Here is a 14,628-nt window from a genome sequence, read left to right as displayed (position 1 = left end):
TTTTAAAAATTCTGATATGTGGCATTAGGATATGCCTGGCCCTACCAGGCACACCTCATGCTTAGATGAGAAGCATATTATGATTCTTTATATATATACTGTTACACTATATATATATATATATATATATATATATATTCTTGCCTAGAGTAGAAGAACATTATTGTAACGTCCGCGGTCACAGACCGCAGACTCCTATAATCCTACAGACGTCTCCCTCGCCAGAGATGCCAGCACATGCGGCCATCCTGTCCTGCAGTGACCACTAGGGTGCGCACTCTAGCTCATTCCTGGCCTTAATGGGCCAGAGCACACACATGTTTTAGATTGACTGATTGCTCCCATCATCACCCTGGACTATAAGTAGGGCCCTGCCCCTTCCTTCATTGCCTGAGCTTTGTTGTGTTAACCGTGTTAGTCTTTACAAATGGTCCCTTAGTGTTTTCCAGTTCCCAGTGTTCCCGTTCCTGCTACCTGTACCCTGTATCCCTTGCTACGTTGTTCCTGTGCCGTAGAGAGTTGGAGTCGTGTCGTATGCTACGCCTGCTGTATTTCACCACGCCTGGTGTCTGCCTGCTGCCAAGGTCCCATCCGAGCCTGCCATCACTACGGTCTGTATTGCCACAGGTACCCTTATTTGAACTATTGGCTTTGCCTTGGTATCCTGTTTGGCCATCTGCTATCCCGCTATGGTGGTATGACCCAGTGGGTCCACAAACCGATTTTGACAATTATGATACTATATATATATATAGTGTTACATACACTATATATATATACTTCATTATAATTTCAAAATATTACAAATTACATTTACCTGTGACTACCGGTTATTGTATTTTATTTTTCCCCCTCTTCTATGACATCTTAATCTATTGTCATCGGTGATGGGGAAAAAGGTGTGATGGCCTGCTGTTAAGGGGTGAAGGAGGGCATATTTTTTTCTTTTTTTTACATGCGGAATGTAATAATAACATTTTCAATATGTGGCATTAGGATGTGTCTGGCCACAGACACACCTCATGCCTAGGTGAGGCGGTAAGCACCTTTACATAAAAATGTCTATGTTTGCGATTAGGTTATGCCTGATCATATCATGCGCACCACATGCCTAGAATAGAAGAATATTATGATACTATATATAAAGTGTTACACTATACTATACATACTTCAATAGAAATAGAAAATACTACAAATTACATCTACCGGTGACTACCCAAAAAATAGAGACCAGAAGCAGCACTCAAATAGCAAAAAATATGAATTTATTTACCCAGCAAAGCAACGTTTCACTTCCTCCATGGAAGCATTTCCAGTGATTGTAATTTTGTTTTTCCCCCGCTTTTTTTTTATTGTAATCGGCAGATGGGGAAATAAGGTGAGTGATGGCTGGCTAATAAAGGGTGGAGGAGGGTGGATTTTATTTTTATTTTTTTACATGGAGAATGCTTTCATAAAATGTCCCATGCCCATGTAAGAAGGTAAGCATTTTTACATAAAAATTTCTGTCTGGCATTAGGTTATGCATGATCATATCATGCGCACCACATGCCTAGAAAAGGATATTATAATACTACACTCCCCAACATTTAAATTGCAACACAAAGAAGGGTAAGCCGTAAGGTTATGCAAATCAAGGCAGTAGCAGGTGTCGCTAACATCTGCAAATTATCAAATTTTTAAGCACCTAGCTCCAATCTGTGGCATGTGGGAGCGACATAAAAACCAGATTGAAAGCAACGTTTTTTAGCCACGTGAAACCTCAAAAATCAGATCAAGTGCTGTGGGATGATTGTGCGATGCCTCCTGTTCCTCGACGTGGCAGTTATCACCACTTGTCGCAAACTGTGAGGGACAAAATCCTTGAACTAGGAGACCTTGCTTTATTACTCCAGCAGATCGCAACCTGCCAAGGTTTAGATGTAAGCACTGTTCAACATTCCTTGTCCCGGAGGTTGGGAGACCAACAATGAACATTAATGACAGAGAGAGGTTCGGGGAGGCGAGAATCTGCACGGACAGATCGTCTGTTTGGAAGAATGGTGCGTAGTAATCCATTGTGTACTGCAAATGCAATTGGACGTCACATCCCAAGCCTAGGGTAGCAACCAGTGTCGTGCAAACCATCAGAAGGCATTTGCCCGATATTGGGCTACGAGCCAGACGTCCAGTTACAGGTGTTCCATTTACTCCAAGCCACTGCTCTTAAAGGCTATCGTGGTGTACAGCAAGACCGTAATGTAGGTTAGAATTCAGGCCTATCCTCTTCAGCGATGAGTCTCGCTTTTATTTCGAACGTGGTGGCATGTTTAGGCCCGGCAGGCTGCTCACAGTAGCACAAGCAACATGCATTGCCCTGTTGAAAAACGGCTTCTGGGACACTTTGGAGAAATGGATGTACCATTGGTTCCAATACCAAATCAATGTAACACTGAGCTGTTAGTGTACCTGAAAGGAAGGGTCTGGCTGCTGTTCATTATGTCACCCCTCATGGTCTCCACACCAATCTCTGGCTATCATTGCACCTTAGACAAATGCGTGACTCATCGCAGAAGAGGATAGACCTCCATTCCAGCCTTCATTGCCGTCTTGCTGTGGTCAATAGAACACCTGCAGCTGGACGTCTGGCTCGTAGCCAAATGTTGTGCAAACGCGTTCTGACAGTTTGTGTTGACGCTAGATGCCACCCCAGGCTTGGGATGTGACGTTCAATCGAACAGCAACATGCCATAGTCACTTTACGAAATGCAGGGCATAGTCAACAGGAAATTGCTCACCTGGAGAAGGTTTCCCTTGGTGACGTGCAATGTACCCTAAAAGACATGAGCTGAAAACATGTACGCAATCAAGCACGGCTTGGACAACCTCCAGTGACCACAGCACATGAGGATAAATTTCTCAGAGTGTGTTCCAAACGGGACAGATTCAAAACAGCTCGTCAGATCCGTGCTACTCTGATGGAAACGAGGCAAAAAAGTGTGTCAATCGGGACTGTCAAATGCCGCCTTGTATCCAGTGGCTTGAAGGGATGTGTTGCAACCTGAAAACCGTTAATAAAAAGAAAAGGATATTGTGGGCTTAAAAGCACAGGAGCACAGGACCATTAGTCAGTGGAAGAAGGTTCTTGTCATAGATGAATAAAAATTTGAGGTGTTTGGGTCGAAGGGGCGAAAGTTTGTTGGTCGTATGACAGGTGAGAGCATGCTTTGGGCTTGCATTCAGCCCACCGTCAAGCATGGGGGAGGTTCCATTATGATCTGGGAATGTTTCAGAAGTGGTGAGGTTGGTGACTTACTAAAAGCTGAAGGAATCATCAACTCTAGGTGCTACAACAACATCATGGCACCCATCTTATAAGTTGTGGATTCACACTGCAGCAAAATAACGAACCAAAACATACTTCCTAAATGTGCAAAAAGTATATTCAGTCAACAGAATGACAAGTGCTGGGTGCATTGGGGCACAGTCATGCTGGAACAGAAAATGACCTTCCCCAAACTGTTCCCACAAAGTTGGAAGCTCCAATTTTCTAAAATGTCTTGGTATGCTGAAGCATTAAGACTTCCCTACAAACAGTACCCTGTATGTAACGTAATAAAAAGGATAATGGAGGATCTGACTTGCTGGGATCTGATAGTTTTCTTTTAAAATGTTTTTATATATTACACTCCAGAGTAAGGGTAGAATCATTTAAAGGAGGATCAGAGGTGAGGGAGGGACCAAGAGGAGGTAAAAAGAGAGATAAGACACAAGGATCCATGCAGGGGCGTAGCTATAGGGGGTGCAGAGGTAGCAGTCACACCTGGAACCTGAGGGGGCCAAAATGCCCCTCAGCCGCATACGAAGACACCGGTATTATAAATGATATATGGAAGATGGAGTCCTGTTATAGATTTTGCATTGGGGCCCAGGAGCTTTATGTTACACCTCTGGATCCAAGATACAGTGGGCCCTTTACCAAAACTCACCTCTATGTGTATTTTAACCACTTGACGACTAATAATGAGTAAGTTTGTCATGAGTGGCAAGCAGTAGACGCATTTTGATGAGCATACCGGTCATGCTTAATTTCTTTAACTCTTGGACATCCCATTAAATCACTTCACTGCCCTGGACTACAGGGGATCCTATCATTAACTCCTTCACAGCCCTAGACCACCACGGATTTTATTATTAACCCCTTTACTGTTTTAACTAAAATAGAATAAAAGAGACACGGCGCCACATAGTGAAAATAAAAGCGAGGTACAACATGAGAGCAAACTTGGTGATAAGAGTATGCTCACCTTGGATTGTAGACAATGGTAGGTGTCACAAAAGTAATGAAGCTGCTGCCAGGTCCATGCACAAAGCAAACAAAATTTGTTGTCGAATTAAACTTGATAGAGTGAAAAAAGGACCACCGGCGCTGCTAGTATGAACAACGTGGAGGCTTAGACAGGCATCAAAGGAAAGGTATTTAATAGTCAGAGGCTACGCATTTCAACACCGAACCGGTGTCTTCATCAGGCCGATGTCTAAGCCTCCACATTGTTCATACTAGCAGCGCCGGTGGTCCTTTTTTCACTCTATCAACTTTACTGTTTTAGACCACCATAAATGTTACCATTAATCCCTTCACTGCCCTAGATCACAAGGAATGTTTTTAAATATGAGAAGATCATGTTAAGTGGAGTTATCAAACCGGAGTTAAAAAGAGGAGCTAAAGTCCCTGTAAGTACTCTTCTTTTCTTTTACTTTTTCAATTGTTCACTGTTTTCTTTGTAACTGAGATAATGGATAGCAAGATTGGAGGTTTTCTTCAGTGCACCGTTTGCCATATGTTTGTTCCAGGGTGAATACCTCTGTGGCAGATGTGAGTATGTTGTTCACCTGGAAGCTCGCATTAGAGATCTTTGAGGAGCAAAATGCAACACTGAGGGCGATAGACAATCTTGAGCGGAGCATGCTGCTCACTGAGCAGGCAGTTAGTGGGGTAGACCTGGAGGTTGAAGACATGGGTCAGCAGGATCAGGCAAGCATCTGGGTTAATGTAGTTAGTGGAAGTAGAAAGGGGTCCAAGAAAAGGAAGGTCAATCCTGTTTCTGATATTCCAAGCAAAATTGCCAAGTTGGGTGATGATGCGAGGGTGTCGGTCTCAGAAATGGCAGCCCTAGTGGATACTGATCTCCCTAACAGCCGGGAGAACAGCCCAGCTAGTAGTCGGCGGGATGGCAATGCAGGTAAAGCAAGAAAATTGGTAAGAAGGAGAAAGGAATGGATCCAGCGCTGAGACCAGGTAGGTTAGTTTAAAAACGGAACCTTCTTCCAAGATTTATTATTGCGAATAACAATAACAAGGAAGCCATGACTAAGGACGCAGATCGCGTCTGAAACGCGTAGGCACCCGCCTATTCCCTTCAACTAGCCACCGTATCCAGAAGGAACACTGCTTGTCTACCTTTTAACTCACTCCCTTTGTTATTCGCAATAATAAATCTTGGAAGAAGTTTCAGTTTTTAAACTAACCTACCTGGTCTCAGCGCTGGATCCATTCCTTTCTCCTCCTCGTCCATTTACTGCGTGTGCCGACACGAGGACCCGAGCACTACTGACAGTGGGACTGCTATGTTCAGGAGAGCTGGAGGATCCCCTCTATTCCTTAAGAAAATTGGTAGTTGTAGGGGATTCTATAATCAGGAAGACGGATAGAATAATTTGTCACCGAGACCGCCTCAACAGAATGGTTTACTGTCTCCCTGGTGCCAGGGTTTGGCATGTGGTGGAATGGGTGGATAAATTATTGGGAGGGGCTGGTGATGATCCAGCTGTTGTGGTCCATGTGGGTACCAACGATAGAATACATGGTAGGTGGAGGAGACTTAAGAATCATTTTAAAGAACTAGGCTATAAACTGAAGGGAAGGACCTCCAAGGTAGTATTCTCAGGAATACTGCCTGTGCCATGCAGATCACAGGAAAGACAGCGGGAGCTCACGGAGTTAAATGCATGGCTGAAGTCTTGGTGTAGAGGAGAAGGCTTTGGGTTCCTAGAGCACTGGGCTGACTTCTCATTGGGGTACAAACTGTATTCTGCAGATGATTTGCACCTAAATGGAAGGGGGTCTGCTGTGCTGGGGGAGAGAATTCTACCTGGGATGGAGGAGTATTTAAACTAGGGCTGAGGTGGGAGGTCAATTTAGAAAATAAAGGGGTAGTTAGGTTAGAGAGGGGTCAGACTATATTGGTGGGGGAGAAACAGACTGTGGGGAGAGGACTAGACAATAGGATAAGGAGAGACTTTTGTTACAAAACAGCAATGCAAATAATAATGCCCAAATAATGTCAAATAATCACATTTATGATAGTGAAAGTGAAAAACTGAAAGGCAAGTTAAAGTGTATGTTCACAAATGCCAGAAAAAAAGGCTTTAAAAAAGGCTTAGATAATTTCCTAGAACAAAAAAGTATTAGCTCCTATGTCTATAAATGTATCCCTTTTTTTTTTCCCATCCCTTGGTTGAACTTGATGGACATGTGTCTTTTTTCAACCGTACTAACTATGTAACTATGTAACTATGTATGCTGCAGGAATGCTGGTAAAGGCAGTCCCACACGCTGTATTTGTACAGGGGCCCTCGCTTGTCTTTGTCTGACCCTGTACTGAATGGCACATCATCTGGACTTTTATTTGATACTATTCATGACCACTGTATGGCATAGTTTATAAGGCCACTAATATGTGATATTTATATGGGTGCTTTGTGACACTATTATTCCCTATTTATATTACCTCAATATCCCAGTTGTCCTGAACTCCTCTGTCTAACCTCTCTAGGATTGCCAGTTTCTTAATCTCCCTCTGGTATCCTTCTTCACTGGGGCATGGGTTGTGTTGACAATTTACACGCTAGATAAGGCCGCTGTAATTAACGTCCGGTTCAGGTGAAGTGAAGCAGTAAACCAGCGGGAGATTTAAAAAAAGGGCAACATAAGAAGAGAGGGACGATTGCGGAGATGGCGCACCAGTGGTCTAGGCAAAACTCTTATTTTGAGTTTTGCTTGGAATGAGTTTTTCCATTTTATTTTCCATCGGGACTGTACTGGGCTGATCACTGTACTTTACTGGTGCATTATTGTCCTGAAGGGAAGGAGATTATTATTATTCGTGGATATATCATAGAGACCATAAATGCATCTGAAAAGAGGCCTAGTTTTGCCTCAATCTACAGTACTACCTGTGAAGCCATTGTTAACTTTTCCTAAAAATGATCCATCACAAGTTCATTTAAAGGGGTCCTCTTTGGAGACCACCTCTCTATATTCATTAATAAAGAGGACATGTCAATTCTCCTGTCTGCTCCCTGTTTTAGTAAATGATTGTATTCCCATAAAATGACAACACTGGATCATCTTTTCTTAGCACTCTAGTTGTGCAATTCCTCTGTTATTCCTCTTGGAAATATATGAATGATTTAAAAATTGGTTGTTACCATTGTCCTTATCAATGGGGCTTGTCCTTTTTTACGTCCTAGCTTGCCATGGCAACCCAACTGTACCCCGCAATCACATCACTGGACTCCAAAGGGGTAACAGAGGGAACCCCTATCTCTTTAGCCACCTAGATGCATCGGTCGCCATTGACCACGACATTTAAGGGGCTAAACGGCTAGAATTGGAGTTATCTCTGATACCGGCCGATGCAGCGGGATGTCGGCTTTATAGTGCGGCCCATGCCATCCACTGGGCAGAGCATTACGTGCTATTGCGTGCGCAAGACCCCAATTAGAATGTAGTGGTACGCCATTTTGCGCAAACGTGTTCAGGCATATTAAAAGGGTTGTCGGCTTTAGTCAATAATAAGCTGTTCACAGGGTGTCCTGGTACCACCAGCAACCAGCTCTAATCTGTGAGGGAACCGGACAGCAAGCGCTCAATTTGCCAGCAGAACCACCACCGCAGTGGAAATGAAAGATGAATAATTTCCTATTAAAATCAATCGGCTGTCTGTGCAGTGCACGCACAAGCCGAGTCCTCCAGAGCAAGACCCTCTTTGCAGCTGATGTCCTCTCAAGCTAATAGATGAGGATCAGGAATGGACCCCCGCTATTAATTTAGGATGTCTTATTAAAGTATGTGAAAATGGGTTTTCTAAAACAGACAACCTCTTTAAATCAATAGAAATGTTCTCCCGATTCGCTTACCTAAGATGCCCATATACAGAGCGGCCTTGCTGCGGTAGTGCACCGCGTGTACTGAGTCACCAAAAAGCTGCGTGACCAAAAGCTGCATCACAAAGCCACTGCAATTGGCTACAAATCTTTACAGCACAACCGCTGCGTGTACGAGCTCCCTTACAGCTGCTTATAGGGCAGGTGTGTTTTTAGGTGCCTGTTTGAGATAGCTGCAGGTCTAGAATCTGAGATATGAGGTGAGGCTTGGTGGGTCACACTGTAGAGCTGGTCTTACTGGCCCGCGGGCCCCCCTCACCACACTGGCGCAGTAGCACTACAATGGATCCTCTACATTGCTGGGTCACTTATGTTTGGGGAACAAAATACCCAGTAATGTAGTTGCCTTGGTGGCAGCTCGGCTGTCAAACAGACATTGCAGATGTATCCACCTATTTTACTTACGAGACCCAGACCCAGGGCCACCCACCCAATCAGCCCTCTTCTAGCATTTTCCCTCTTCCTCGTGACCTGTGTAGAGGGAAAGGAATGGCTACAGCAGGAGGAACTCATGGTGTGCAAGCCTGCTCCTCCCCGGCAGTACCGCCCGCAGTGTCCCGCTGTTACTCAGCTCAGGAAATCTGACTCCTGTTACTCTCTGACCCCTACCCTAAGTAAGTAGCTACTAGTAATGCAGCTATTAACCCCTTCATTGTGTGTACGTCTGTCATGCTGAGGTGTCACACCCCGGCGCTGACTGTTTAGCATAACAGACAAAGTATAAATCTATCATCTCTCTCTCCTTTCTCCAATTAACTACTGCTGGGGCCCTGCTCACAAACTAGATGCCAGAGTGGAGAGGAGGAGGTCATGTGATCAGACAGGAAGGGGAGGGGCTTACTCCTAATGCAGCTCAATGCAGGAAAGAGAAGATAGAGGAAGAGGATGCTGCCCTGACATAACACTGTGGTGGAAGGTAATGAGACTGTGAAGGAGGGGGAGCAGTATGTGATAGAGGGGGCTATGTGGAGGAGTATGTGATAGAGGGGGCTATGTGGAGGAGTATGTGATAGAGGGGGCTATGTGGAGGAGTATGTGAGAGAGGGGGCTATGTGGAGCAGTATGTGAGAGAGAGGGGGCTATGTGGAGGAGTATGTGAGAGAGGGGGCTATGTAGAGGAGTATGTGAGAGAGGGGGCTATGTGGAGGAGTATGTGATAGAGGGGGCTATGTGGAGGAGTATGTGATAGAGGGGGCTATGTGGAGGAGTATGTGAGAGAGGGGGCTATGTGGAGGAGTATGTGATAGAGGGGGCTATGTGGAGGAGTATGTGAGAGAGGGGGCTATGTGGAGGAGTATGTGAGAGAGGGGGCTATGTAGAGGAGTATGTGATAGAGGGGGCTATGTGGAGGAGTATGTGAGAGAGGGGGCTATATGGAGGAGTATGTGAGAGAGAGGGAGTATGTGGAGGAGTATGTGATAGAGGGGGCTATGTGGAGCAGTATGTGAGAGAGGGGGCTATGTGGAGGAGTATGTGAGAGAGGGGGCTATGTGGAGGAGTATGTGAGAGGGGGCTATGTGGAGGAGTATGTGATAGAGGGGGCTATGTGGAGCAGTATGTGAGAGAGAGGGGGCTATGTGGAGGAGTATGTGAGAGGGGGCTATGTGGAGGAGTATGTGATAGAGGGGGCTATGTGGAGGAGTATGTGAGAGAGGGGGCTATGTGGAGGAGTATGTGATAGAGGGGGCTATGTGGAGGAGTATGTGAGAGAGGGGGCTATGTGGAGCAGTATTTGAGAGAGAGGGGGCTATGTGCAGGAGTGTGTGAGAGAGGGGGCTATATGGAGGAATATGTGATAGAGAGGGAGTATGTGGAGGAGTATGTGATAGAGGGGGCTATGTGGAGGAGTATGTGAGAGAGGGGGCTATGTGGAGGAGTATGTGATAGAGGGGACTATGTGGAGGAGTATGTGATAGAGGGGGCTATGTGGAGGAGTATGTGATAGAGGGGGGCTATGTGGAGGAGTATGTGATAGAGGGGGCTATGTGGAGGAGTATGTGAGAGAGAGGGGGCTATGTGCAGGAGTGTGTGAGAGAGGGGGCTATGTGGAGGAGTATGTGATAGAGGGGGCTATGTGGAGGAGTATGTGATAGAGGGGGCTATGTGGAGGAGTGTGTGATAGAGGGGGCTATGTGGAGCAGTATGTGAGAGAGGGGGCTATGTGGAGGAGTATGTGATAGAGGGGGCTATGTGGAGGAGTATGTGAGAGTGGGGGCTATGTGGAGGAGTATGTGATAGAGGGGGCTATGTGGAGGAGTATGTGATAGAGGGGGCTATGTGGAGGAGTATGTGATAGAGGGGGCTATGTGGAGGAGTATGTGAGAGAGGGGGCTATGTGGAGGAGTATGTGAGAGAGGGGGCTATGTAGAGGAGTATGTGAGAGAGGGGGCTATGTGGAGGAGTATGTGATAGAGGGGGCTATGTGGAGGAGTATGTGATAGAGGGGGCTATGTGGAGCAGTATGTGATAGAGGGGGCTATGTGGAGGAGTATGTGATAGAGGGGGCTATGTGGAGGAGTATGTGAGAGAGGGGGCTATGTGGAGGAGTATGTGATAGAGGGGGCTATGTGGAGGAGTATGTGAGAGAGGGGGCTATGTGGAGGAGTATGTGAGAGAGGGGGCTATGTAGAGGAGTATGTGAGAGAGGGGGCTATGTGGAGGAGTATGTGAGAGAGGGGGCTATGTGGAGGAGTATGTGAGAGAGGGGGCTATGTGGAGGAGTATGTGAGAGAGGGGGCTATGTGGAGGAGTATGTGATAGAGGGGGCTATGTGGAGGAGTATGTGATAGAGGGGGCTATGTGGAGCAGTATGTGAGAGAGGGGGCTATGTGGAGGAGTATGTGATAGAGGGGGCTATGTGGAGCAGTATGTGATAGAGGGGGCTATGTGGAGGAGTATGTGATAGAGGGGGCTATGTGGAGGAGTATGTGAGAGAGGGGGCTATGTGGAGGAGTATGTGATAGAGGGGGCTATGTGGAGGAGTATGTGAGAGAGGGGGCTATGTGGAGGAGTATGTGAGAGAGGGGGCTATGTGGAGGAGTATGTGATAGAGGGGGCTATGTGGAGGAGTATGTGATAGAGGGGGCTATGCGGTATTGTTTTTTTCCCCTGTCAGAAAAACATCTTGATCAATGTCTGGTTTTCATAAGATTACCCAGATTATAATTATTTTTTATATCATTTTTATGTTATTTTAGCATATCATATTGCTTACAATGAGTTTTACTTACCCTGATTGATGAATTGGTGGTCTCTGTTCACCACTCGTCTCTTTCTCCGTAGTTTAGCTTTGTGCGTTCCATTATGCGCTCCAGCGCTTATGTCCCGGCCACCGTACTTTCTAGGTTACCTAGCAACCGGGGACGCTAATTCAGCGTCTCAGGATTATAGTCGCTATATTAATTTAATTATGTTTGTTTTTAGTCTCAGACAAACACTCAGAATTTATACACATTGCCACGGTTATTACTGTGGCTACTAATGATATAAACTGTTTATTTTTGTACGTGTGTAAAAACGGCACGTTTAGCCATATTTCGTTTCGTTTCTATCTCTCTTCTTTTAATGTAATTTTGTGAACGATTATGTCATATGTGTTTTTTAAACATCACTGTAGAGTCAGCGTTTATGTATTCACATTTAGACATGTTATGTGCTGACTTATAATGTGTCTGACCTTTGACCTGCTATCTTGGCGGTTTTTCTCTTTTCCTGTATGTATATAAATGTGCTTGAACTACACATTTTGTATTGGCCTGATGAAGACACCAGTCCGGTGTTGAAACGCGTAGCCTCTGACATTAAACTTTTGCCGTGATGTCCGTTTAAAGCTTCTTATTTTCCTGTTCATTATTGCAGCGCCGTTGGTCCCAATTTTTTATTTTTCAAATTTCAATTCTGGACAACAAACTCTGTTTGCTGTGTTTTGGACCTGGCAGCAGCCACAATGCTCGTTTGACAACTAACAGTGTCCATTGGCCAAGGTGAACTTACATCTAACAAAGTTTGCTCCCTCGCCTAATCCAGCTTTTATTTTGCACTATGTGGCGCCGTGTCTCTTTTTTTCTCCTGTTTTAGGTTAAATCCACATATAGACACATCCTCTCTTTTTAAAATCGCCAAGGGTGGACGAATTTCACTTGGAACAGGCTATGTTTTATCAGTATCTGCAGATTCGCCATGCCCTCCAATCCCAGAGTGATCCAGTAGATTTGACTATTCATGCCTTGGGAGTGTTGGAGTATGTTGCTAAAGCGCCTGCTACTAAGGGGTTGATTTCTTTAGTATATAGGCTTATGTTATCTAAGTATTTAGGGGATCTTATGGAACCCATAAGGGTGATATGGGAACAGAATATAGGCCCTATACCTAAGGATCATTGGGAGGACATCTTGGCATCACCTGGAAATCTGGGTATGGGAAAAGAAGAAAAAGGGGCAAGAAAAAATATATATTAGGTCGCCTTCAATTATTATAACGATCGATACCGACAATTTATAGGGAAGGATTATCCAATGCAATGTCCCCTTTCAATTGCACTGGCAAAAAAACCTTTATTGTTTTTTATTTTTATTCTTTATTATTTATGTTAGTGTTACTATATTCTGTTAGTCAATTCCCGTTGAGTTGAGACACCATCCTGTATGAATGGTTGTGTCCGTATCACCAGGACTAGAGAGGAAGTGCTCTTAAAGCTAGAAAGTGTAATTTTAATGTTCACCGTTCTCACATCAAGATCACCTAATTGACCTTAATCCATAAGGTTTTGTGGGCATATCTATTATCAATAGCAGGCAGCTCAAATGATAAACCAAGTATGGCTCTGCAATAATGCCTCACAGCGTCGCTGCCCTGAGATTGTCTCCCTCGGCAGCAAGACTGGGACTGGAGCCCAGAACTGAATGTGGCTAGATAGCTGCAAAATCGTCTCACAGGATCGCTGCACTGGGATTGTCTCCCCGGCAGCGAGACTGAGACTTAGAGCCTAGGACTAAGTATAGCTGAGTAGCTGCAGTAGTATCCCACAGCGTCGCTGCACTAAGGATATTCCCTGCAACGAAACCGAAACCAGAGCCACAGCTAGGTCCGAGGCTACTGGCGTCTAGTGTATTAGACGTAGGTGACTATGACGTCATCAAAGCTCGCACTTGCTGCAGCTAATGCATTCAAACAAGGTAAGGATGGTTTATTTTACATTATTCTCTCCCTCTATTATTCCTTTCCCTATTTACAAAGTCGGTATGTTACCCGACGTACGTTTCAATGATCAAAGTCAGCTTCTTCCGGGAGCGGGAACCTTTTGTTTATGGCCCTTTGTATAGGTCAACAGTTGACTGACAGCAAATTTAGCCAGTCAGCATAATACAGGTAAAATAATTTCCTTTACATTTTCGTCAAAACATAGCGGTGTGAATTTACTTATTAATGATATCCAGACATTACTATCAAAGTAATGTCTTATATTTTGACATATAGACAAGTCATAAAGTATGTTATTTGATCTTTCATCAATCACGTATAGAACACCCTAAGGGCGGATTTACATGAGCGTGTGCGTTTTGCGCACGCAAAAAATGCGGCGTTTTGCGTGCGCAAAAGACACTTAACAGCTCCGTGAGTCATCACATAGGATGCGCGGCTGCGTGATTTTCGCGCAGCCGCCATCATTATGACATTTTGTTTGGATGTTTGTAAAACAAAAAGCACGTGGTGTTTTTTTTGTTTGCAAACATACTTTTGACTGCTGTTGCGCGAATAACGCGCGTCCCACGGAAGTGCTTCCGTGTGGTGTGCGTGATTTTCACGCACCCACTGACTTCAATGGGTGCGTGATGCACGAAAAATGCAGAAATATAGGACCTGTCGTGAGTTTTACGCAGCGGACTCACTCTGCGCAAAAATCACTTACATTCTGCACTACCCTATAGACTAGCATAGGTCCGTGCGTTGCACGGACGTATTACACGTTCGTGAAAATCCGTCCTAAGGATGTGAACTATAAGGAGCAATTTTTATCCTTAGATTTTAAATTAGAGTATTGATATCATGGTCTGTATTCAGTGCAATTTTATGAGCTTTAATTTTTTCTTTTGTTTCGTTTTTTATTGTTATTATTTAGTTATGGGAAATATGATGGATTATTGCATAAATTGTGGCTATTGCCATTCTGAATTTCTAGTATTTTTGCATCATCCCAAAAAGTGGTAGTTGTAAAGAGGAGCAGATGAACCATCATGTCTCATGGGCAGGGAAAAAGGGAAAACATTGTTGTCAAATAATTCCTCCCTCAATTAGTCCATAAAAATTCCCATTTACCGATGGGACATTCAAAGATCAAATAAAGGACCATACTTTCAAAGGAAGCAGCCAAAATTAAAGGACTCATAGAGTCCATTAGGGCTCACTGAGTTCATCTTGTAT

At 44.6% G+C, this 14,628-nt stretch overlaps 1 protein-coding gene across 8 annotated transcripts in view; it reads left to right on the top strand.

Moving 5' to 3' along the window:
• The first annotated feature begins 164 nt into the window (after nt 1-164).
• LOC142749875 (uncharacterized) overlaps nt 165-14,628 on the top strand; it is a 142,921-nt gene continuing 128,457 nt past the window's right edge. For 5 of the 8 annotated variants that reach the window (XM_075858416.1, XM_075858419.1, XM_075858415.1 and 2 more), the window contains exon 1: nt 8,769-9,124. The gene's annotated coding sequence lies outside the window, so the exon portion shown is untranslated. Of the gene's footprint in view, nt 628-8,747; nt 9,125-12,160; nt 12,192-14,628 lie in introns of those variants that run through there. The other 3 variants (XM_075858413.1, XM_075858417.1, XM_075858418.1) reach the window with 3 other exon arrangements.

Source organism: Rhinoderma darwinii, chromosome 3 (genome assembly GCF_050947455.1).
Source record: "Rhinoderma darwinii isolate aRhiDar2 chromosome 3, aRhiDar2.hap1, whole genome shotgun sequence".
In the NCBI taxonomy this organism is placed as follows: domain Eukaryota; kingdom Metazoa; phylum Chordata; class Amphibia; order Anura; family Rhinodermatidae; genus Rhinoderma; species Rhinoderma darwinii.
Note: the sequence above shows the minus strand (reverse complement) of the source record. Positions and strands in the feature narration are given on the sequence as shown.